The 27166-nt window shown below is 32.0% G+C and overlaps 1 pseudogene; it reads right to left on the reverse strand.

The window, feature by feature from the left end:
• Positions 1-233: 233 nt before the first annotated feature.
• Positions 234-14510, reverse strand: LOC129316524 (probable pectinesterase 15; annotated as a pseudogene).
• Positions 14511-27166: the final 12656 nt, after the last annotated feature.

A 27166-nucleotide genomic window follows, 5' to 3' on the forward strand; every position in this document is an offset into this window, starting at 1 on the left:
CTTCTCCCTCCCTCCCCCCCCCCCAATGAAACGTAAAGCTAGTCAGTTTTATCCCTCTCCACCAAAAACATAGCACATTAGATTGCCTGTTATCATTTATATTTGGTTCACAAACAAAGTTTGATTATAATAAGTTGTCACAAAACTCAAATAATTAGACATAAAATATCCATTGTCCCCACATACTGACACGCCTTAACAACGTTCAGAGATCAAGTAATTGAGGGGGGGGGGGGAAGGAAAAAACATCTACTTTTTATGGTTTGGAAGCCAATCACTTCCATTGATATACGAAATATTCATGGAACGAGCTGCTTCATAGTCTCTAAGTTGCTTTCCAAATGAGACTCTAGATGAATAGTTGGCTCCATCCCCAAAACAGTTATATTCTCCAAAAAAGGCAGTCCTGTAGAATGAACTACATGCATGCACAATCATCACATGTGTTGGACCACATCATAGAAAAACATGCTGGGATGATAATTACATACTTGTTTCTGTTGGGATCACCCCAATTATTCCATCCTTCAGGGGCTACAACACCAGACATGTTTGTCGTTGAGAAGAATCCATACTGATACATGCTGGGATGATAAACTCGCCATGCTCTTCCAAGCAACACCTTGCCACTTCCATCAATCTTACAATTGACAAACGAAAACCCAGTTTCTTCTTTCTTTGACTCTCTCCCATGAGCTGTAATATACCCCGTAAGCGCATCTCCTTCTTTTTTCGCTACGGAATTTATGGCGCAATCCTAGCATCACAAGTCACATAACGTGATCAAAATTTGAACATAAAATTAATAAACTCACACATATGACCTTAGAAGAATTAGTCATATGAGGCAAAGACTACAAACTTGTATGAAACATTCTTTGAAGTAGTGTCTTCCACTGTGATCATAGAGGGTGTCTTGAAAACCATACATTCCACATCCATAGAATGCTACTTCGTCACCAGTCACTCTTAGGGCCACTGCCTGTGCTCCTTCCTCTTTTGGTGATGGTGGTGGGCCGTGTTCTCAATTTTCATGTATGACGAAAGTTTCAACATATTGTCAAAATAATTTAAAAAATCCATAAAGCAAATTAGTTGTGAAATAAAAATTAAACCAACAAATTAACTTATTTAATTATTACTTACTCTAAAACTAATGTTGTAAGCTAGAAATTTGGAAGCGAAAACTCCAACAGAGTAACTTTTCAAAGTCCCCCTGTAGAATGGGCAGTATCATTCCATTCTATGATAGTGTTTAGATATCCTTGACCTTGCAATATCACATTTGTTTTGCTCACATGCACTGCTACCTTCTCTCTATATATCATTTCCATGAAATATCACATAATTATTAACAAAAGTGTTACTTAATCAACAATTTAAAATATTTATCATGACTAAATATATAATAAATAATGAACTAACTTGTAAATCCCAGAATCAACAATGATGAGCGTTTTATCAGGTCTTGACCCAGGAACTGCCTCCACTAACCTGTATGTTAGTGAAGTCCCCACATCCTTTTAAGCTAACTATCAAAACAAGGCTGACGTTGTAGTCCAAAATGGTATTAGAATCACATGAAATCTTGTCACATTTTTCCTTGGGAATATTCTCAACTCTTGTTATTTAGAGACACAGATTAGTCGGAAGCACACAGATTTGTAATTCTACTTGTTAAGGTAACACGGTGGTTGAAATTATGTGTACATCTAAGGATTAATTTTCTGACGCAAGATTGAAGGTAATAATGTTTTTTTTTTTTTTTGGGGAGGTGGTGATAATGAAAAAATTGTCGCGTGTAGAAAGTTAATTTCGGGTAAAAAAATACATGTAATATATCTACTTTTTATATTATAAACTTTATTATAAACACAACATTGATAATATACCACATGCTTAAATATTATGTCGTTCCTCTTATACTTACCGTAAAAAATACCTACCTATTGCATATAAAATACTTATTATATATCATATGTTATATATTATAAAATATATAATTTATTAGTATGTTAAATTAATACTCAACACTGATTGCATAACTTTTTAGTATGTTAACACTCAATACAATTTTTTCAATGGTATTATATCATGTTCTAAATTGCACATGCATAAATTGGACATATATGTTAAAATAAGTAATTGTATTTAAACTTTCTGTTTTTGGTGCGATCAAAAAGACCCTCTCTCTCTCTCTCTATATATATATATATATATATTCATAAATACCGAACGCCTGGGTTTATAATAAGTAATTATACATGCACTAGTGTACAAATCTAGTATTTCTGATCCAGTACATTTGTTCTTTTTTTTTTTTTTTTTCATTCTTGATCTAGTTCACCATATGTTAACATGTATAATAATATAATATTGCTGATTGATTGGCCCAGTTTAGCATTAAGTAAAAGGAGTTTTGTATTGTGTTAAGTATACAACGACTTCCCCATGCAACAACAATGTTCTAAACTCTGCCCCATATTTAATTTTTTTAAAAAAAGGAATGATACATAATATTTATGTTAGTCTATTTTTTTTTAATTACATCATTCAGAATTACGCGTCAATTTTCAGTTTACTCTATGTATATGCCAAACATTTTTTAAATTTATATTTTATTTATATATTGATTTAAGTTTCATAAAAATTTGATTATTTATCCTATCCTCTTGTCAATTTTAATTCTCAATGGCATCTAATTCTACATAATTTATTATAAAAAATTAGGCATTTGTTATGAAAAAAATTTAGGTGCTTGGTCATTTAAAAACTTAATGTATCTGTTTCAAGTAAATCAGAATAATTTAATTTTAAATTAAAAAATCAAAAATATTTATGAGAGACGGTTATAGAATATTGTGTGTGCGCGCGCTGGCGTGTGTGTGAAAGAGAGAGAAAGATGGTTATAGTTTTATAGAATATAGAGTAAAAGTGATGGCTGATCGCCGCCTTTTTTTGGCCGTCTATAAAAGTGGTGGTTATAGAAGATATCAGTTTATAATAATTTTTATTTATTGAATAAATAACCCAATGGTAATTTATTTAATAAATCGCCGCAGGTTTTTGGAAAATCCAATAAATTTTTGCTTTAAACGTTACCGAGACTGATTGTTACTAAAATATATTCTGTAGAAGCTAAATAGATTATTTAGAGATAAGAAATTAAACCTCACCCTAATTGAAAGTCATAGTCTGCTGCCCCAATGAAAATGCGAGATTTTGTTCCTAAATGAAAAAATGTACATGATGACGTTATATATATATATATAAAAGAAAATAGCATATGGAGATTAATAAAAAAAAAAAGCAGAGAAAACTACGATGTAATTAAAGTAAGAGAGATATAATTGAATATATGCATACCAAAGAGAACCAAGAAGCAGACGGCCAAAGCAATGCCAAGGTAAGACATTTCGAAATATCTGTGGCGTTTTGGAATGGATTGTTGATAGAGAGACGAAGATAATAATGAGAGGGAACGTACGAAGATGACAATGGCGGACGATTGTGCATGTGTATATATAGAGACGACGGAGCCTAGAAAAAATTTAAATGATAATAAAATATTAACTTTTTCTTAAAAAAAAAATCAAAATATTAACCATTTTTTATCGGCTATTGCAATAAGAGTGGCATTACATAGCCCTCACGCCATTGATTAATACAATCAAATAGCGTCCAAGTCCGTGTGTATGTGTTTGTGAAAGTATATCAAAAAAAGTATCGAAGTCCATATTAGAACAGTGAAATAGGCTGCATGAAATTAATCAATACAATTAATAGTAACAATTAAACACTACATATTGAAATCGAAGCCTAGGTGTTTCCCAGTCAACCATAAAAGCCGCCGATCCTCTTCCAGTTTTAGACTCTGCCATTAATGAAGTGGCCAAGCATGACTCATGCCCCACTGTTGTCCTCATTCATCTAACTATTAACTCCATTCACATTCTGCAGTACTATTCTTTTTTTTTTTAATAAAAAAAAAGTTTAGGTGAATTGGGTCTCGGCCAGTGGCTCACAAGGGTCAAAGCACGCCTCCAAGCTCAATGAGCAATTACTAGATCATCCATGAAGAAGATTTCCACAGTGGCAGTGAGGGATTTAATTCCACAATTATAAGTCAAATTCTTATCAATTGGACCAATTTTTATTCGTCAATGCAGTATCATTCTACTAGACCCTTTTTAACTTTTTGCCTTTGCTCTTGTATACAAATCAATATCCCAAGAATGTTAGAAAAAAATAAATAAATTTTATTACAAGTATTTTTAAGTTTATTTTTATAAGATTTGGAGTAGATGTATAATAACACAGAAATTGAAAAAAATTAAAATTTATGATTAGGTATTTTGAGTATATTTTATAGGATAAAAGGGTAAATTGACCACTAAACTATAAGGCTTTAGAATTTAGGAATTATTTTTATGCAATTGATAATTAATTTGTAATGACCTAGAAAAATGTTAACAAAAAATGTAAAATCAATGATAAGCTACTTGATTATATTTAATTTTATGTATGTTGGAGCAAATACATCAAAATGGATGGTGATCTAGTGGAAACTCTCCTAGCACTAGTACAAAAATAACTTTTTACAGTGGTTAAAGAGGCAATGTTGTTTTAGGGGGTGTAGAAAGTCTCTCTTTTTACATCGGTTATAAACCCGATATAAAAATTAAATTTTTTACATCGATTATAGAGTCGATGTTAAAAATTATATACAAGAAAATAAAAAAAATTTACTTTAACTTTTTACACCAGTTGGGTTACCAACCGACGTAAAAATTACACTTTTAACACCGGTTTGCAGACCAACTGGTGTAATGTCAAAAGTGTACTTTTTACACCGGTTATTACCATAATTGATGTAAAAAATATTATATTCTACAACAGTTATAGTAATAACCGGTGTAAAAAGTATTTTATTTTTTTTATACTATATTTATTTTATCGATTTTACCCATTCCTGTGCATAAAAATTGCCAAATCAGGCAGCCCAATTAATTTACAATTGTTTATCAAGTATTTATCAACTATACAAAGCTATTTAACTATTAAAAAGACTAATAATTATCTAAATTGTCAAAATTGCCATTCCTATGCATAAAAATTGCCAAATCAGACAGATCAATTCATTTACAATTGTTTATCAAGTATTTATCAACTATACAAAACTATTTAACTATTAGAAAAACTAATAATTATCTAAATTGCGTCAACTATCAAAATTAAAACATGTCTAAAAGTAATAAAAAACGTCACAAGTTCTCCACAAAATAGGTTGCCCAACGTATGCGGATTTCTTCGATTTCAGCTTTAAAAAATGCTTCGAATTGTTGAACATCTAAAATTTGATTCATAAAATAGGCATATTAATCAATCTCAAATAACATAATAAAATAAAATTTTTAAAAATATATTTACCTCTTTTGTAAATTCGGTCATGCCTAATGTGATAATATTGAGCATGTGTCTCATGACATATAGACCGCACAAGTTCGTCCTCACAGGTTGTCTATGACTCTGTATAAGAATAAATCATAAAAAATTAGTAAGAAATCTTAATAATTGAACATATTAATAAAGTATAGCATCACCTTTGGCTCAATCCATATGGGATCCTTGAGCTCATGTCCATGCTTTTGTAAGACTACATTTTGATATGTTCTCATTGCCCTATGATCAAGATTACCAAGTTAGTAAAAATATTCAAAAAAAAATTAAATTAAATAGTTTAGTAAAAATATTCTTACAAGTCTCTCCTCTTCTTCATTTATTTCCCAAGTTTGTAATGGAGGGAGCATAAAAAGACGACAGTGTTGCACTTCATTGAAAAAACAAATAACTACCAATGGTCCCTGCTAAATATGATACAAGTTAAAATAAATACATATTAAAAAACTATTAATTATAAATTGATCCTTACGAGTGCACATATGGAGCCATAAAAACGTCCTTCTTGACTTCACATATTCTCTGCTAGAGGTATGCGACCCTTAACTATGGAGTATTACCTTTTTCTATCATGTGATGAGGGCAAAGGAATCCAAACTTATCACCTTTGCCCAATGTAATGCACAAATGATGAAGATACTTACAACAATACAATTATATTAGTTTACTAAACTTGATGATTAAGTTTACTTACAACAATGCAATTATATTAAAGAAAAATATACTTACATCATAAATAGTTCAATGTGTGGTGTGGTAAGCTAATTATTTGACAGAAGTCGAACCAAATCTTCCCATTCAATTGTCACTATCATGTCTTTCTTACCCTCAACCTCCGAATCCATTTCTAAACTCTTGAATTTGAATGATAAATTATACACCATTAAGATCATTTACTAATGCGGAGTCAACAAGGGTTGTGGAAGCTTTGGGAGATTCGGTGAGGAAAGCTTCCATATAATAAAAAAGCAAGAAATAGTTAATAAAAAACATATATTAGGAAGTTGCTACATAATAAAAATTCATGAAATTTTGTACCACAGCTTGAACCAGAATCATAAGTCTCTTGGGCCATATGATAAAATTACCAACAGCTTCAACCACAGTCTTCACCTCATCAGTAGGGAATGGAACTAAAGCATCTGGCACTTTTGGATTTGCAACCACCACTCTTACTTGATCATCTTGAATTTGCTTGTGGTGGATGGTTGACCCCAAGCTATAGATGCTACCAAGAGCAACCAAGCGTTTATCAGGATCTTCTAGAAATATCTCACATGGTTCAGCAATGTTGTCACCAGAAGGACCCTCTGACACACGCTCAAGAATATTACTCCTTTTTGTACTATGAAATGCAGGAGATGTATGAACTGGTTCAGTAGTTGTCTCCTGTCGTGAGCTCATCATGCTCATTATCTCGTCCTTCATTTGCTCTTTCATTTGTAGAAGCCGAGCTACAAATGAAGCTTTAAACTCATCCTTAGTCTACTGCCTCACAGTGGATATCAATATATCAAGCTCTTCTCTAGTCACTATACCTCTTGAATTAGGACGTGCAGGTGCTCCAAAGTAGTCCTTAATGCCCACACCATATCCAACGCCCCTCACACAACCTAGATGCTCTGGCTTGCCTATAGCAACTATTAAGATATCATTTCTGCCCTCTGGAATGAAGCTTCCTTAGGCTTGTTGCTCCTTAAGAGCATCCTATAATATAAAAATAACAATATTAATTAATAATATATACAATTGTATAGAAATTTAAAGGGACAAGAAATAATAATTTTACTTACAATCCTCTCGGCAATCTCCCGTGCTATCTCACTTGTATAGCCTCCTTTCTTGTACTGATATCCATATCTCCATTTCTCCTCTCTAGAGACAGGTGATGGTGGAGAAAGGAATATGGAAGGATCAGACTTGGCTTCTTCTTCTCTCTTCTTCTGTTTCTTTGCTATCAGTATATCATCAGCTCTAGCATAACCTCCATGAGACAGGGTGTGGGGCATTGATTCTGCCGAACAATTTCTTGCCCTTTAGCTCGTTTTTCTTGTTAATAAATTGAATTTTAGATTTATAATTGAAATAAATCTAAATAAAACTTAAATAAATTAAAAATCAACAAACCATAGCCTTTTCAGAAGTCTGAATCCTGATAAATTCTTCCCAAGTATCTTCATCAAGGAACTGGTATGTATCAAGAGGATTGGGACGAGCCTGACCCTCTAGCACCTTGATAAAAATATATCTTCTAGCAAGATCAGTCTTAAAATTTCTCCAACATGTTCCACAGTAAGAAATCAACTTGTGTCGACAATCTTGATTTGATGGAATATCATATGTGAGCTACAATGAAGACTTAAGATAATAATAAATAATTGCCCAATAATATATAACCATAAAAAAATTTTAATTTTTAATTATTTACCTAAATACTTTCCCAAATCTTTTCCTTCACACGTTCTGGCACATCAAGCTAGTCCTCAAACACAATAGGAGGCTTGGTACGCTATAGGAGGTCAAGAAAACTAACAAACTTGGCTTTATGTGGCCCTATCAGATTCCATCTCCAGTCAAATTGAATTGGTAACCTACGCCCAACACTCCTACTTAAAGTTAGATCTCTCAATCGTGTGTCACGTCTCCCCCTCCTCACAGACTGGCTCTGACTCGGCTCCTCACTAGGGGTGCCCTGACTCGACTCCCCACTAGGAGCAACATCACCAATTGATTGGCTTGTAGTGGGTTAGCTCTGAGTGTCATCACCTTGATTCTCCATATTCTTATTAATTCAAATAAATGAAATTAATTAAAAAAATCAAAGATAAGATAATTAAGAAAAACAATCCCACAACATAAATTTAATTGAACTAAATTAACATACTTTAATTTCAAAACTAAACTCATATAGGGATATTCTCTCATATCCCTTCATGGTGATCACTTGTTATGGCATGTTCATCATCCACTTCATCTACCATATCCAAAATTTGTAGCCCACTTGAGAAGTTAGGAGTTTTAGAAATATCAAAATTTGATTCATGATCATCAATACTATCAATCATCCTTTATCCTTTAAGTACTATTGACCAATTTTTATTTGCTGGATTCGTGACATAAAAAACTTGTTTAGCTTGGTTTGCCATAATAAACGGCTCATCTCCAAAAGTTGGTTTTTTAAGATCAACCATTGTAAATCCAAACTTATCATCACGAATACTATTGACGTCAACCCACTTACATTTGAAAACAGGAACTCTAAATTTTGTATAATCAACCTCCCAAATCTCTTCAATAACCCCAAAGTAAGTCCTGAATGCTAGTTTAGGTTTCTTATCTTTTGAACTAGAGAAGTATACGACTTCAGCCATTATCATAACTCCATTATTTTGTATCGTACTCTTCTTATCCAAGGACTTTGTATAAAAGGAATACCCATTAATATTATAGGCACTCCAACATATAATATCAAAGTTAGGACCTCCAGCCAACTATTTAACTGTTTCTGAAACACCACTTTCATTCAAAATTTTCTGCTTGAACCAATTCACAAAAGTCCTATTAGGCTCTTTTAATAACTTTTGTTCTGTCATTCTCATTTGATAATTTGTTGCCTTTAAAAGTTCTTTATGAGAAGATATGTTATCTTTAACTTCATCAATATTATTCAAGATATATAAATGTACTTCTTGTAATTCATCATGATTTATGCTCTTCACTGATACTCCATGTGTGCCTTGATCATATTGCCTTTTCTCATGACGAGATTTAGAAAGTCCAATTGATTCTGTACTTAACAAGTAACCAGAACAAAACTCCATAGCTTCTTCAGCAACATATTTCTTAACTATCGATGCTTCGGGTCGAAATGGATTTCTGACATACCCATTTAGTATTTTCATGTATCTCTCAACTGGGTACATCCATCACAAATAAACAGGGCCACACAATTTTACCTCCCTTACTAGATGCACTATTAAGTAAACCATAATGCCAAAAAATATAGGAAGAAAGTGTATCTCAAGTTGGCACAAGATAATATAAGCTTCTTGTTCTAACTCTTCCAGTTTACGGGGATCAATAACTTTACTGCATATAGCATTGAAAAAGAAACAAAGTCTAGTTATTGTAAGTCTTAAATCTTCTTTCAATATGGCTCGAATAGCCAAAGGTAATAGCTGTTGCATCAAGACATGGCAATCATGAGATTTTAAGCCTACCAGTTTCAACTCTTTCACAGATACAAGCTTTATAATATTTGAAGAATACCCCGAAGGAACTTTGATTCCATGTAAACACTCACAAAAACTTGTTTTCTCAGATTTGCACAATGTATGAGAGGTTGGGGGACAATAAGTTCGTTTACCTTCTGGTCTTGGGTGTAAGTCTTCCTGTATTCCCATTTCTTTCAAATCCAATCTTGCATTCACGCCATCCTTAGTCTTACCTGGTATGTTTAGAAGCGTTCCAATGATACTATCACACACATTTTTCTCCACATGCATAACATCAATACAATGCCTTACTTTAAGATTGCGCTAATATGGGAGGTCAAAAAAGATAGACCTTTTTTTTCATATGCTTTTTGCACCAGTATTCTTTTTAGTCTTACCGAAGACAATATTAATATTTTTCACACATTTATACACTTGATCCATAGTCAAAGCATCTGGAGCATCATTGTGTTCTTGGTGACCATGAAAAGCTTTCTTCAATCTATGATATGGGTGATCTCGTCTAAGAAACCTCCGATGGCCAAGGTAGATTGTCTTCCTTCCATGTTGAAGTTGATGGTAGTTTATGCTTTCTTCACAAATTAGACAAGCTTTATGACCTTTCACGCTATAACCATACAAATTTTCATATTCAGGAAAATCATTTATAGTACAAAAGATCATAGCACGTAACTTAAAATTCTCCTTATGATTTGCATCAAACACTTCTACACCTACCTCCCACAACACTTTCAAATCTTTAATCAGAGGTCTTAGGTAAATATCAATATCATTTCCCAATTATTTTGGTCCTGAAATCAACATGGATACCATCATGTACTTCCGTTTCATGCACAACCTGTGTGATAGATTGTAAATCACCAAAAGAACAGGTCATGAACTATGTATACTACTAAGACTACCATAAGGATTCATTCTATTAGTATAAAGTCCAAGCCTTAAGTTCCTTGGCTCATTGCTAAATTCAAGAAACAATTGATCAATTTCCTTCAATTGAGGAGAATCGGCTGGATGTCAAAGTTTTTCATCAGATATCCTCTCATTTGCATGCCATATCAAGTTCTTTACATCATTAGTATTTGTAAACAAATGCTTAAATCTTGGTATAATTGGAAGATACCATAAGACCTTTATAGGATCCCCCTTCTCTTTGTACCGTGGTGCCTCACATTTCGGACAGTTCTCCTCCCCTTCAAGCTCTTTTCTGTACAACACACAATTATTAGGACATGCGTGTATTTTTTTATACTTTATACCCATTGGACACAAGATCTTCTTAGCATCATAATAATGATTTTGGTAGTGCATTGTCTTTCAGAAATATTATTTGAAGTAACTCTAACAACCATGTGAAATTTTGGTCACTTCACCCAGCTCTTGCCTTTAAGATAACTAGTTTTAACACCCTATATAACAAACTAAAATCAGTGCACCTCAGGTATAGAGGCTTCTCTGCGTCAGTGCATAAGTTATCATATACATGTGCTCGTTCAAAAGCCTCTTCCCTAACATTACGGATCATGTCCTCTAATCGATCTTCATTCATTTCTACTTCATCATCAAGATTATCAACTCCCACACATTGAGATGTGTTACTATAATTTTTCAATTGTTCACCATGCCAAATCCATATTGTATAATTTTTGCAAATCCCATCACAAACTAAGTGCTGTCTTATTTCAGCAACACCTAGTCTCCTCTCATTCAAATAATTAACACAAGGACAATAGAACCTTTCACTATTATCAACAGCATTTTTCTTAGTAAATTCCAAAAATTCTTTCATCCCATTATCATGCTCGTCACTCATTCGTCTAGCATTCATCCAACTACGATCCATGTGTCACCTTTTAAAGAATATAACTAATGTTATTACCTTTAAACTATTTCAAGAAACTAAATTTCTAATTAAATTAAGATTTGAAAAAATTTCGACAAAGTCTCCCCTGAAAATTAGATCTCTCAAGACTTTAAAAAAAATTTACAAGAAAAAATTAACAATTTTAAACCAAATAAATGATCACATGCAACAACCAGAGGCCTTATGAAGCCACTAACAGCACTCCTAGCAACAATCAATATCATTAAAAACTAAATTTAAGCAAATTAGAGGAAAGAATGAATTCAAAAAAAATTCGACAGAGTCTCCCCTAAAAATTAGACTTCCCAAAAATTTTAGAAAATTTTACACGAGAAAATTAACAATTTTAAACCAAATAAATGATCACATGCAACAACCTGAGGCCTTATGAAGCCACTAACAACACTCCCAGCAACAATCAATATCATTAAAAACTAAATTTAAGCATTATAAAATTTAAAAATTTATATTCAACACATACCTGGGTGGCAGCAACTGTAGCAATTGCTGAACACTAAGAGAGTGAGGGGGTGGGCGAGGGGACGAGGGGGAGGGAGAGGGGGCGGCGGGCCAAGGGGAAGGGGGAGGGGGCTAGGCAGACCTGAGGGGGAGGGGGAGGGGGGCCGGCAAGGGAGGAGACGAGGGGGAGGGGTCGGCGAGGGAAGGGGAGGGCACGAGAGGGAGGAGAGGGAACTGATGAATGGAGGAAGGATGGAAGGATTTTAAAAAACACCTTTTACACCGGGTGCCCGGCATCCGGTGTAAAAAGTGTCCAATAATTCAAGATAATTACAAAAATATCACCACTTTTATTTTTTACATCGTTTGCCTCCCAACTGATGTAAAAAGTACCCCATAAATTTTATTTTTTGTACTAGTGTAAAGTCTGCTCTCTAGTTCTCTGTTCGATTCCTCCTATTGCAAAAGGGGGAGTTTAATTTTTCTTCTGCCAAATGAAATTTCAATTTTTTGATTCCTTTTGAGTCAAAAGTTTCTTGAGAACGCTTAACTTTTGTTCTAAGCCTGACAAAGTTGATATTTTGCATGATTTGTTGATTTTAAAGATAGCAATGTTCTTGTAGTCATAGGTTCATGGATATTATTTCATGTTATTTAGTAAATTACATAGTTATGAATGAAGATTTATTACTCTATTTGTATTGTTATGTTAAATTTGAATCAAAAATAGTGGCCTTGGTGGTCCAGTTGAAACACTGCTATAGTGTTTACCCTTAGGTTCTTTGTTCCATTCTTCATATTGTAGAACGGACTACCCTTAGGTTCTTTGTTCCATTCTTCATATTGTAGAACGGAATAGTTTTATATTTTCTCCGGCCAAATGAAATTTCCATTTTTGAATTTCTTTTGAATTCAATAGTGGCCTTTGGTGGTCATGATTTTTCATTGGAAAGAACTTGATTTTCTTATATTGCAGAACTTGATTTTTGATATGCATATATATATATATATATTGGCTTTATGCTTGAAAAGTAATCAATAGCCATGGGTTCTTATTAAAAATTTTGAGATAGTTGTTGTTGCAGCGGGTTTTAGTTTGATAGCTATGAGGGAAACTAGCTGCCATATGATTGATTGTAATTTAAATTTAAATTTACTGAATAAGCATGACTTATTACGGGTACATTCTTTACTTGATGACTAAGCATGTATTTTATCATTTCAACTTGAGAAACAAGGTCAAAAGGATACGTATTTCTTACAAATTTTGAATTGATATGTAATGATGACAACTTGATTGTTTGAATAGGAAATAAATCTATTACCAATACTTGTCTTTGTTTTGTGTTAGGACAAAGTATGCACTTGTGCACTTTTTTATTAGGCTAACAAAAAAAAAATAAGGTGTGCACAATTATATTGTAAGAGAAATTCGCATGTTAGGCTATCAGACATATTTATAATTTGTTTTGGTTAAAAAGATTGCGTGTTTAAGATTGTGTGAAGAGCCTTGTATTTAAAGACTAGAGTATGAACATAACTAATTTTATTTAGGCTCTACTTGTGTTTAAAGGTTTATGCTAAATTTTAATTGCTACATTGAGAACTAAATTTTGGGCTGGAATTCGTTCAAAACTAAGTAGGAATGTAATTTTCCAAAGTATGCTACACATACATTTCTCAACTCTCTAGATCATAACACTCATGAAATGTTGAACAACTCTTAAAATAGTCTCTTCACTTTAGAAAACTTATAAAATTAAAGTCAATGGGTATTACGTGAAAATGGTAAGTATTTATGGGATGTGCAGCTGGGATTTGAGATAATTAAGTCTCAACTTACCACTCTCATATTCAGATATAATGTGTAGTTCGGATAATGATCATAATTGTGATATATAGGCATATCATCTATACACATAAATTCGGAGTGCTGAATTTTTTGAGGGGTGAGGAATGTAATGGCTTGGGAATTTAGGAAATATTTTTTTGCAGTTGATAATTAATTTGTATTGACCTAGAAAAATGTTAATAAAAAATTAAAATCAGTGATAAGATACTTGATTACATTTTATACATGTTGGAGTAAATTTATCAAAAGGGAGGGTGGTCTGGTGAAAACTCTCATAGTATCTACTCTCAGCTTCTTCGTTCGACTTTTATTCTAGAAGAGAGGAGCTTTTATTTTTCTTCAGCCCAATTAAATTTCCAGTTTTGCCCCTCAAAAAAAAAAAAAGCAGGGAGAGACAGGAACAAAACTCGCGTTTTCTCGTTCTTTTCTCTGCCTCCCTCATCTTCATCGACTTGTTCTGTGACCTTTTCCCCATCCTTCTTCTTCCCTCTTCTTCTGCTAATTCAGTCCAATTCTGTTTAGAAGAAAATCCCAGTTCTGATTTGCATGCAGATAAGACTGTGTCTGAGTCGCTGATTATTTTTGAGTACGTCGACGTTCGAGGCCTGGTCTTCTGCTCCTTCCATTCTTCCCTCTGATCCATATGATCTTGCCATTGCTCGTTTCTGGGCTGCTTATCTTAACGAGAAGGTGCGTACTTTTATTCTTTATCTTATCATCTGGATCATAATATTAATATAGCAGTCATCATGTTGAGTAATTAAATGGAATATTATTGATATGTCATAGTAGACTGTGGACTTTGTTTGTGTGTGCAGTGGTTCCCTGCAATGGAATCCGTTGAGGAAGGCTTTGATACAGCAATTGGAAGAAGGATTGGCATTGATGAAGTCTTTGGTGGTGATCGGGTTGTGTATTTGGATATCGCATTCAGGTGCTTCCTTGGGTGGTCTAGGATCATCGAGACACTTGTTGGGCGCAAATTGTTAGACTCCATCAGGACAAGTGAATTTTAATGTTCATAAAATACTAACCTTTTTAAAAAAAAAATCTTATCTCTTAATATAAAAGGTTTCATCAGATGTTAAAGAAGCAATTATTATGAGTTTTCTTTTTTAAAACATATCATTCATAAATTCATTCCACAAATACCTCCTATTTCATTTTTTAAGAAAATTAATAAAATGAATAAATATCATTTTTTGGGTTGATCATTTTTTTTTTGGCAAAATAAAGACTTCCAACTATATAACTTGAATCACTTTCTTTGATTGAAGTGATTTTTTTTTTTTGAAGGGTTTTAATCACATCAAAGATTCAGGTGTTTGTGCATTAGAAATCTTACGACAAGATCAGCACACATGGAAAAGATAAGAAGCAAGAGAATAAACTGAAAAATTTCTTTCTTATTTTCTTCTCCATTTATTTTTAGAATTTTCCTTTGCCTTTCTTGCTTCCCATTCCATCCCCTTACAATTCTGGCCCAATTTCCACCTATTTTCACTTCCTACACTTTCCACTCTTTTATTTTTTTTTTCCACATTGCATTTTATTTTCCATTCCATTAATTTTGGGATATCTCCATTTAGCCAATATTCCTGATCTGAAAATAATTAATTTCCCTTCCAAAAGGATAAAAATAGAAAGCTCACGTGCCCTCCATTATTATTTTGGCTGATTCATCTCCAGCTTTCTTCACAGTAATCACCACACGTTCAGCAGCTTGATGTATATTAGACCACCTCCTCTTTATATTGCTTTCAACAGCACATGCCTTCCACCCCTCCTTTGCTCATTCATGCTTGGCAACTCTCTTCTCCATCGATTGACTATTTTTATATCGGATTCACGATCGCTCATCGATTCCATCTTGGTCTTTATTCATTTTTGTCTCTCTCCAGCTCGTCTTCTCGTCCATCTCTCCCTCCAAGATTTTTCCACGATTCTTTTTCAATTCTAGATTCTAAACTGATCAAAAAAATCCTCATCTAGTCCGTATAAAACCTCATTTAGCATTCGGTCAAATGCTTCCATCCAGGCAAATCGTGTACTTCGTCCTCAATCTTCATGGCTGAGTGTTTTCATGATTTTGGAGCTGGAATTGAGAAAGCTATGAGGCGTGGCTAGAGGCTTGTGATCCTTGAGAGAAGATGAGAAGCACTTGAGCCAAGCATTGAAAGAAACTAAGTTATTTCTATTTTGATTGTAGTTGCAATTTCTATTTCTTGGTTGAAGTTTGGATCCTGTAACTAGTGTAGGGTATGTGTTTGATGAACTGCTTAGTTGTTACTTTGTAATGATACATTGAGAACTGATTTTGTTTGCTGGAATTTCATTTGGTCCTTGGATGACATAGCCTAAACTTCATGTTACATTGTGATTGTTGGCACCATATTGGTTGTGACTGCATTAGTATTATGTCATGGTATTACTTTGGGATGTTTGAAACTTGATTTGTCTAATTGGAACTCATTTTCCCAAGTAAATTTTGTGCTCTACAAGGGACCTACTTGATCTCATTGTATCCATTGCACGTTGGTGGTGCTCATTGGTTAACTTGAACTTCCATTAATCGCTACCTAGGATGTTAGGAACTTTTGGAAAGCTTTTTAATGAAGTTCAAGTGAGTGCTTAAGCTCATTTTACCAATGAATTGAGGTGACTTGACAATTTATTTTGATTAGGATAGGCTTCCAAAATAATCAAATGAAAAGAAAAAGAATATTAATATAACTCTTGTTGCCTTTTTATAAAACCCTTAAAAAATATCATCAATTAAAGAAAGTTATAAATTCAAGTATTTTTACACAAACGGGCACTCTATAAGGATCTGACTCACCGTTTTGTGGGCTGTTTCCATGTGGGCCCAGAACATACTTCTCTCTCCACCTACTTCCATCTGCGTTAGTCCGAACGCAAAATCTCTTGTTTTTCTTTTTAATAAAATAAAAATCACATAAAGCCCTGATTAGGGAAGAAGTGCCTTAGTCCAACACCAATTTAAATCCTCTAAAGTTGAAATCTGTAAATGTTAATGAAGTTTGTCTTTTTAAATTAAAAAGAAAGAAGGATTTATATATTTTATAAAAAAATAATAAAATGATAAAAAATACTAAAAACAAAAAGCTTCACAGAAATTCAAAGATTTCAATTTTGGAGAATTTAAATCCAATCAAACACCACAATACACACACAAACACATATACATATATATTAAAAGGGGATATTATTAGGGGTGAATATATTAATATTTTTGAACTAATCAGTTTTCTGAACTTTGTTCTCTTAAAAAAAAAAGTATAGAGTTATTTGTAAGTTAATCCAAATTTACGTTTTCCCCTTAGGAACGGTATGATAAACCATGCATTAGATGGCGTTTTTTTTTTCCTTTATGATTCATAAAAATATATTTTTAAATAAATTGTATTAATATTTGAGCCATGGTAATAATGGTCAAGGTTGTCAAACTTATGAGTCTAAGTAAACTTGTGAAGAAAGGATATACTCATATTGTAACTTTGTAATGTAAAATCATAAGAGTTTATCTTTATTTATAAATAAATTAATAAAATATAATATGTATTTATACTATCTGAAAAATATTTTTATTTCAAATCTTATATATTATATTAAATAAAGTGGTCAATACCAATTTAAAAATTGAAAATAATATTTTTAATAAATAAAAATAAAATAAAGTATAAATATTAATAAGTAATAATTTTTCCATGATGTTGAAAAAAATTTGTAAGCTAATATCCATTTCTTTTTCCTCTATATAAAAGATTTTCATAGCTGGTATATTTGTTTTTTCGACTAATACAGCTGGTATATGAGATGAGAGAAAGCCTCATGAATGATGCGCCATTTTGTATCTCCAAAAAAAAAAAAAGTAAAAAATATAAAATATGTAAAAATAAAAAATAAAAAAGACACTAAAATAGTAGAAAAATGAAAAATATAAATTAGATGTTGTACTTTTCTGGAAAAGGTCAAATCAATCCATCACAGGAATAGTAAAAAGTTAATGTTAGATCCCCTCATGAGCTCGTCCGGCAACTTGAGTCAACCATGATTGAGTACAACTGCACCAACTACCGTGCAAGATAATGCGAGTGAGAGTATGCTGTGAGTTTGCAAAGGAGTTGACTGGATTTATTGTGTGATAATGTTAACTCTACGAGTCAACCGAGTTAACTCGCGTTTCTGAAAACTATCATACTGATTGAATATGCCACATATTTAACAAGAGAACTGCGTTCCTATTACTTGCCGTAAAATTGGGATAGGACAAATACTTTTTAGACCCAATGGAAGAGCTGTTTGTGGTCAAATTCGATCGTATATCATTTTGAATGTGAAATTATTTGAATCATGTTTAATGTTTGAAATCCTAGCACCCCCATTATTTACGTGTACGTATTTGAAACCAATTGAGTACACCAATCTAATCATATAAATATTGGTGAGTATATTTGTTACGTAAGTTTTGATTGGCCATGCTTTATTTTGCAAGAAAAGAATCTCATTTTATTGGTCATTGTTTACGTGGATATGATATGTGTTAGTGAAATTTGTCCCCACTTGACGTGCGAAAGATATAGCATATTAGATTGTTTGTTACCATTATATTTTGTTCATAAGGAAGTTTAATTATAATAAACTATCACAAAAGTAAACCAATTAGACATAAAATACACTTCCTCCGTTCAAACAAACAAAAAAAAAAAAAACATGGCACTTTTTGTGAAGTAAGATGTTCAAAATATAAGGCATTTTAAGCTCAAGGTGAAATTAATAATGTTTTTATGAAATTATCACTAATAATGGGTATAATTAATAATATTTTTTAATTGATACACTTTATTAAATAAGGATAAATGCAGAACTAGTCTATAATTTTAGAAACAATTAGTTAATTTATTGGAAGATGTAATTCAGTTAAAATATTGCCTTATAATATTAAAGGGAGGGAATACATTGTCGCCACCATGGCAAAGCCGTGTTACAATGAGGGTGGACAAATGCACAAACTACCCTACTTTATATTTTGTACCTTCCAAACTAAACAAAAAATATTTGGCTCAAAATCTTATTATATATGTACTATTTTAATATTATAGATAAGATATAAAGAACATATTTATAAAAGACTATATTAACATGTTGAATATAATTTTCTGAAAAGAAAAATGATGATTAATCTACTCATGTTATTACCATTTTAGTCCTAACATCACAAGTCACATAACAAAGAAAATTAGTGTTGAAATAAAAATTAAACCAACAAATTAACTCATTTAATTGTTACTTACTCTAAAACTAATGCTGTAAGCAAGAAATTTAGAAGACAAAGACTCCAATAGAGTAACTTTTAGAAGTCCCTCTTGTAGAATGGTCAGTATCATTCCATTCTATGACAGTGTTTAGATATCCTTGACCTTGCAATATCAAATTTGTTTTGCTTGTGTGCACTGCTATCTATAGTTGTTAAATTCTCGAGTTGACTCTATGAATTTTGTAACATTCCAATTTAAATTTTAATAGTTAATTTGAGTTAATAAAAATTTTGAAGAATATTTAGAGGTAAGCAAATTAGTAGGAGATGATTATTAAATCTAACTTAAAATATAATTTTAAATTAAGATTTTAAAAATTATTATTATTATTATTATTATGAAAGAAAAAAGAGAAATATAATAGAAAGAGAGATTGAGAAATGAAATATATATATATATATATAAGAATTAAAAAAATAGAAAAAATGGGGAGGTGGACATTTGCTCGCACAAGTAATGTACATATATATGTTAATAAATTAAGAAAAAAAACAAAGAGGAGGAGCGGACGTTTCCTCGTGCTGTGATGTACATACCTATATATATTTAAAAAAAAAAGAATGAAATGGGAGGAAAAAGGGCGTGAGACTCACAGGTAATTTTTAAATCAACAAATGTTTTTTTTCCTTTCATTTTCCTTCTCTTCTCACTTCTCTTCCGTGCACGAACAGAGCAACCAACAGTGGGCTAGTTCGCTGGTGCTGAGGAGCTACGTTTTAAAGGTGAGATTTTCTAATAGGATATTTAGGGTGAGATTTTAAGCTTTTCAAGACTAAGTAAGTGTTCTAAAATTTTTTCTTAGCCATCCTTCCTCTTTGGTTTCAAATTTTATGGTGGTACAAAATCAAGGGTTTGGAAGAGGGATGAATTTATGTTGAATAAATGTAGTTGTTGAGGTTGTTAGTAGTATAATAAATGTTCTAGTGTATAAATTTGTTGATGAGCTTGAAATTTGAAGCTTATGGATCAAATCCCAGACTAGATTTTTATTAAATTCAAAAATATATGTTGATTTATTGATGTTTAGATGATTATTTGGGCAGAAAAATTGATTATTATGGCTATAGGATGATGATTCTAAGCTTGAGATTCAATTTTTAATTTATTTTAGGTGCGAATTTATGAAATAAAAAGAAAAATTTTGATAATAGAAATTGGTTTAGATGTTGATTTTAGCTTATTAATATTTATTGATAACTAAAAGAGGAGTTAGAAATTTTACTTAATAGTACTAACTCTAGATTTGTATTAAGATTGAGATTAAGAATTATGTTATATTATTTAATTCTATTATTAGAGTTATTTTATTAGTTTCAATAATTGAAACTAATATTTATAAATAATATGTTATTTATAGATTATGTTGTTGGTGAAGATTGTGGTGGGAGATAAATTATAAGGGATAATTTATTGAAAAAGCCAAGAGGTAACCATGCTTTTAATTTGTGATTAGTGTTGCTTCATGTTAATTGGGTGATTATTGAAAAAATTTTATGAATTGTTGTCGAGAAATTACCTTGTTATGTTTATGGAAAAATTGTGAAATTGTGAAAATGCATTTTGAAGTACTTTTGCCAAGTGGGATGCCACATTGCAATATTGTTGAAAATGAAAAAATTGTGAGGATTGTGATATTGTATAATTGTGCAATATTGTTATGAATTTGTTTGATTATTATAGGAGGTGTTGGGAGATTTGTTGTTGTTGTTGTATTTATGTGCCACGTGGTATGCCCCTATTGGAGCCCAATAGGTGGCTTGTAAGGGCTCGAGCTAATATATCTTTAGTTGGATAATTTAGCACTAAGTGAGAGCTACGGCTCAAGGTTAGTGGAGGGAGATAAAGATAGTTGTTTATTATGCATTGTAATATTTCTTGTATTTTTGTTGGAATTATTTGATTGTTGTTTTCCCAGTTAGCAAGCAAACACTTAACTGTTTCTATACACTATCATAAATTGGTATTGGTTACTGAGACTTTTAAGTCTCATTATGTGGTTAACAATTTTCAAGAGAAGAGCTGTGAGTGGTGCGTGGAGGAGTCCCTGAGATTTAGTGGCATAGATCTACCATCTCTATTAGGTATTTGATTTATGATTTTTAATGTGTTATATTGCCAATACTGGGGCTTTTTGTTTATTGACAATTATATGAATGCAATGATGTAATCATGTCCTTCAAACTATTTTTATTTTTGGTATACTTTGGATGACTGTAACTTTGATCTTTGATTTATTTTGGATGGTTTGAAATGACATGATTATGAGGCCAAATAATTGGCTTGTTTTGAAAATTAATTAAATTGTTTATTTTAGTTATTGGTCTATTGTTTGCACTTGTTAGGAGTATAAGGATGAAAAATATAGTTTTAGCCTAATGGCATGTGGGAAGTAAAAATTTATTTGAGATGTTGTATTGTGCAAGTTTAAGCCAATTACAAAATATTTGATATTGAATTTATTGATATAAAATGTGTTGGGTGGTTATAACCCAACTATAGTTGTAAATGTATATTAGTTATATAAAATTATTTTGTATTATTTAAAAAGGGATTTAATCTTTTCTACCATCGTAGTTAATTTAAAAGGTGAAATATTTTATAAGGCTGTGTTTTATCATTTTTTACCATGGTAGGTGTTTTAAATTATAGATTTGTTTAAAAAAAAATATAGCATAAGTTGACTTCTGTTTACCATGATAGACACTTTTCTACCATGGTTGAGTTAAATTGTTTTCTTTTGAAAAAAAAAATTTAGAGTGTTACAAATTTAACGTTTTTATAAATTTTACAAAATTGTGTCAAGTCATTCATAAACTCGAATTAGATACAAACTCAATTAAACTCACGAGTTTACCCTCGAGTTTATTATTTTTACATTTCTAACTAATTAATTAATAAACTTGGACTAGATGTAAACTTGGTTAAACTTGTTAAGCTCGTCAATTTTTTTTTGGGAGTTGATTGAGTTAAGTGTATACTATGAAGAATTCAATTCATAAAAGTTATAATACCTGATTCAAGAGAAGAAAAAAACTTGAAATGCAAAAATTAATATTAATAAAAAAGAAAACAAAAATACCAAAGATAAGTTTCCTTATTTTAAAAGTTTTATATCATGTATATAACAATTTATCAATGTAGATAGGTTTAATTTCAATGATTTATAATTTTAATATATTTAAATTAAATTATAATCATATTTTAATGGCGATTTGTTAATAGAGATAAACTCTTATGAGTTTATGATCCAAGTTTGTGATATGAGTTTACATTATTATTATGAGTTTACTTAAACTTACGAGTTTAACAACGTTACTGCTACCTTCTCTCTATATATCATTTCCAAGAAATATCATATAATTATTACAAAAGTGTTACTTAATTAACAACTGAAAATATCATCATGGCTAAATATATAATAAATCATGAACTAACCTGTAAATCCCAGAATCCAATGACACTCCTCACTTCCCCATCCTTTTCACTCAACCATAAACTAGTGTGTGGTAGAATGTTTAGATATGAGTGTACAATTGAATGGATGTAGAAAGTGTCATATCTGATAAAGTTATTTCATAAATGTAAATATAAATTTCAAATATATAAATTGAGGTGACATGTAGACACAATGAAAAGTTATTCAAGCAACAGTTCGGAAGATAATATGATTTTCTCAAAGAGAACCTTTTCAATGTGGGAGTTGATAGTGTCTGAATTAGTGTGAGCAGTATAGTAAAAACTTTTGGCCTCACTGAGGAATGTCTTCCTCACATTGAGATCCATGCCATTAGAAGAGAGCACCAATTACACTAGCTCTTGCATTTTCACCCCTATTTCTGAGTTGGAGCTGACACTTGTGTTGGCCATGTAGCTTCCATTATTATTGTTTTCTTGATAATAATTTTGAAACTATATATATATATATATATGTAAGTGAATGGTATCATCCATACATTACCATTAATTAACAACATAAAAAATAATCTCATTTATTAATGATGCTTATTTGAAGTTGGTAATTAAGTAATAATCACCTTGGTGCTTTGGGGAGAATGTAATTGGTGGCATAGTTGATTAGAGAGTTGGAGGAGTCTTTTATACTGGGGATTGATTTGTAAGCCATTAGATAGTTGGTGGCCACCATTAATATTAATCATGTTCACCAACCGCTCAACTTCTCCTTCCCACTTATCTCCTTCGCCTTGCCCTCCCAAAAGCCACTTACTTTCACTGCAAGCATTCATATATCATCATAATGTCGAATGAAATTACTTAATATTAGTTTTACTATTATATTATGAGCATAAGTTAAAAAAGGAAGCTTATCCCAAAAGATTAACTTATTAAGTGTGAGAGTCTCTTCAAAAGGGAGTCATGATAGTGACACGTCCTTCAAGAGGGGACAGCCCTAATGGCCCCACTTCACAATACTTCACTAGGCCTTTGCTAGTCAAAACCCTCTGTGAGTGAGCAAAGACATACCCATAAGTGTGTGACTAAGAGCACAAGTTTTGACCCATGCAAGCCGTTCCTGGGATCTCTCAGGCACGAATATGCTGGCTACAGCCAAAAAGTAAGCCGAAAGAAGCCTTTCTTTAGTCAATCCTAAACTTTCTAGTCTTCAATCTGAGTGCCACCTAAAAAAATTAAGAATTTCTCTTTCAAGAAATTCTCCCACTTCTAATGGTTTGTTACTATCAAAGTCATAAATAATTGTCGTATGCAAAATTCAAAATACATAGCCAAAAAAAATCTTATTTTAATTTTTTAAAAAATAGAAATCTAGCTAACAGGCGTAAACTCACTTGTCTCACAAATTGAGTACTCTTTCTTACATGACATACATATTCAAAACGTGGTATATGTTTATAAGCTCATTTGTTACACATAAATAAGAAATTTTTTTACCAATTTATTGTTAATATTTAGGATTATAGAGTTTGTGAAATTAATTTCTATCATGATCATACCAAATGCCAACCGTCCCTTAAACTTCAATGCAAGATTTCTACACTCAACCAATTTTTGTTCTGCCTTACAAAATGGAACCTTTGGAGTTGAGAGATCTAAAGAATCAATTGCAAGAATTATTGGACAAGGAATTTATACGACCTAACACATTTTCTTGGGGAGCACTCGTGCTCTTTGTGAAGAAAAAGGATGAGTCACTAAGACATTATATTGATTATCGACAACTTAATAAGGTGACAGTAAATAATAAGTATCCACTACCTTGAATCGATGATCTTCTTGACCAAATGCAAGGAACTTAGTGTTTTTTTTTAAATGATAATAATAATAAAATGTGCGTTTAGGTTATCACCAGTTAAAGATCAAGAAGGGGGATATAATAAAGACTATGTTTTGATGCAACATGGGTGAGTTATTGCTTATGTCTCAAGGAAACCTAAGAAGCACGAGCAAAGCTACCCAACACATGATTTAAAATGGTAGCAGTTATTTTTGCATTAAAGATATGGCACCACTATCTTTATGGTGAGACTTATGATATTTACACCAATCATGAGAGTCTTAAGTACATTTTTTAGCAAAAGGATCTAAATCTTAGATAGAAGATATATGGAGTTGTTAAAGGATTATGATTTTACAATTCTTTATCATCCAAGTTAGGCAAATGTCACAGTTGATGCTTTAAGTAGAAAGTTGATAGGTAGCTTAGCGTATATAACCTTGGCAAGAAGACCTTTAGTATAAGAAATTCATAAGCTTGAGCAAAGTGGGATGAAGTTTGAGATTTTTAATAAGGGAGCATTCCTAGTTCATATACAAGCTAGTTCTTCTCTAGTGGATCAGATAAATAGTGCTCAATTTTTGGATCCAAAGTTATGTAAATGAAAGGAATTGATCATAGCAAGAAGCAACATTGAGTTTGAAGTTGACTACAAAGGGATATTAAAATGTGATGGTAGAAATTGTGTGCCACAAGAGGAGAACTTAAAGCAACTTATTTTGGAAGAGGATCATTACTTTGCATATATTGTTGACCCAATATTAGTATTTGAAACAATTATATTGATGGGATGGTATGAAAAAGGATGTAGTAGATTTTGTTTCATGTTGTTTGATATCTCAGCAAGTTAAGATAGAGCATCATAAACCAGCAGGATTACATCAATGATTAGAGATACCAGAGTGAAAATGGGAGAATATCATAATGAATTTTATTATCAGATTACCTCGTACTATGAAAGGATATGATTTTATTTAGGTTATTATTGATAGATTGACTAAATTAGGTCATTTCATTTTGGTGAAGATGACTTATAATGTTGACTAGTATACTAAAGTGTGTATTGATAAGATTGTTCGATTATACAGGGTTTCAGTGTCAATCATTTCTAATAGAGACACTCAATTTACTTCTCGATTTTGGAGATCATTCTAAGAGGCTTTAGGCACTTAATTGGATCTCGATTTTGGCAAGCAGTGTAGGTCTCCTATTGAATGGTTTAATATGGGTGATACTAAGCTTTTGGAACTAGATCTAGTACAAAGTGATATTGAAAAAGTGAAAAATAATTAGAAGAAGATTAATAATCGCTTAGAGTTGATAGAAATTGTATGTTGATAATCGACACCAAAACTTAGAAATTATGGTTAGTGACAAAGTGCTTCTCAAGGTTTCTCTTATGAAAGGGGAATGAGATTCAGAAAGAAGGGAAAGTTGAGCTTGAGGTATATTGGTCCATTAGAAATCTTACAAAGGATTGGTGAAGTTGCTTATCGTTTAACGCTACCACCTAAATTGTTGAGTATCCATCCAATGTTTCATGTATCAATATTGTGGAAATACTTATATGATCCTTCCTATGTGATGGAGACTCAAGGGATTTAGATAAACCCAAATTTATCTTATGAAGAAGTTCATATGGTCATTTTGGATAGACAAGTAAAGAAGTCACAATCAAAGGAAATTGCTTCGGTGAAAGTATTGTGATGTAACCATACTTAGAAAGAAGCAACATAGGAAGTTAAAAATCATATGCATGCTAAATATCCACATTTATTTAAGGATAGAAATAAGTACAAGTTTAAATTTGGAGGATTGAATTTTTTTGAAGGGGGGAAGAATGCAATAACTCAAGAATTTAAGTAAAAATAAAAAATAATATATATATATATATATATGTTTGCATTTTAATAGTAGTTATATTAATCTTCAATCAAGAAAGAGAGTTAGTTTAGTGGTAGCTAAGCTAGACTTCTATTAGATAAGTCTCAGTTTCAAACTGTCTGGAGGCAAGAGGAGAATTTTATTTTTCTATTAGTATGGTAAAATTACCATTATGCCCCTCTTCCTTAATCTAATATTTTCCTCTCCTCATTCTTTTCTTTCGGATAAAAACACTTTGACACAGAGAAGGAAAGCTCTGGAACTTTCACCATTTCCTTTATATCCGCCCTCTCTTCTTCCTCCATTTCAGGACATTACCAGCTTGTGTGAGCAGAGGTTCTGGCAGTTGATGCGTAAGATGTGAAGCATGAAATTTTCCTCTCTTCCTAGCTTTGAGTCACAGTAAATCACTGCTTGAGGGGGTTGTTTTTTTGCACTGGAAATCTTACTATTGTCATCGAAGAATTGAACAGATTGAAATCTTCCTTCTGTGCGTTCTTCTTCCTTATTTCTGTTCTATTTCTTTTTTGATTATTGTTCTCATCAATCACTACTGTAGGCAGACCTGGAGCTTCTTCGCCTGTTACTTGAGTGTGAGCTCCTCATCTCCTTTTACTGTCAATATTCCTCATCTCTTTCTCTTTTGCTCTTCCAAGATAGACATTCAAATTTCCCCTATTAGTGTTGTAGATTTCTTTTCCTTTCCTCTTCTCAATTCGGTTGCACAAGGTCTACCCATCGTGCTCTTTTTCTATTCAGCTTTGCTAGGTTGAGGTGAGGAGATTCAAACCTTTTCATTATTGGTTCTGCTGTGAGCGTGTTCTA

Source organism: Prosopis cineraria, unplaced genomic scaffold (genome assembly GCF_029017545.1).
Source record: "Prosopis cineraria cultivar Desert tree isolate PC_DT_omini unplaced genomic scaffold, ASM2901754v1 PC7, whole genome shotgun sequence".
Taxonomy (NCBI): domain Eukaryota; kingdom Viridiplantae; phylum Streptophyta; class Magnoliopsida; order Fabales; family Fabaceae; genus Prosopis; species Prosopis cineraria.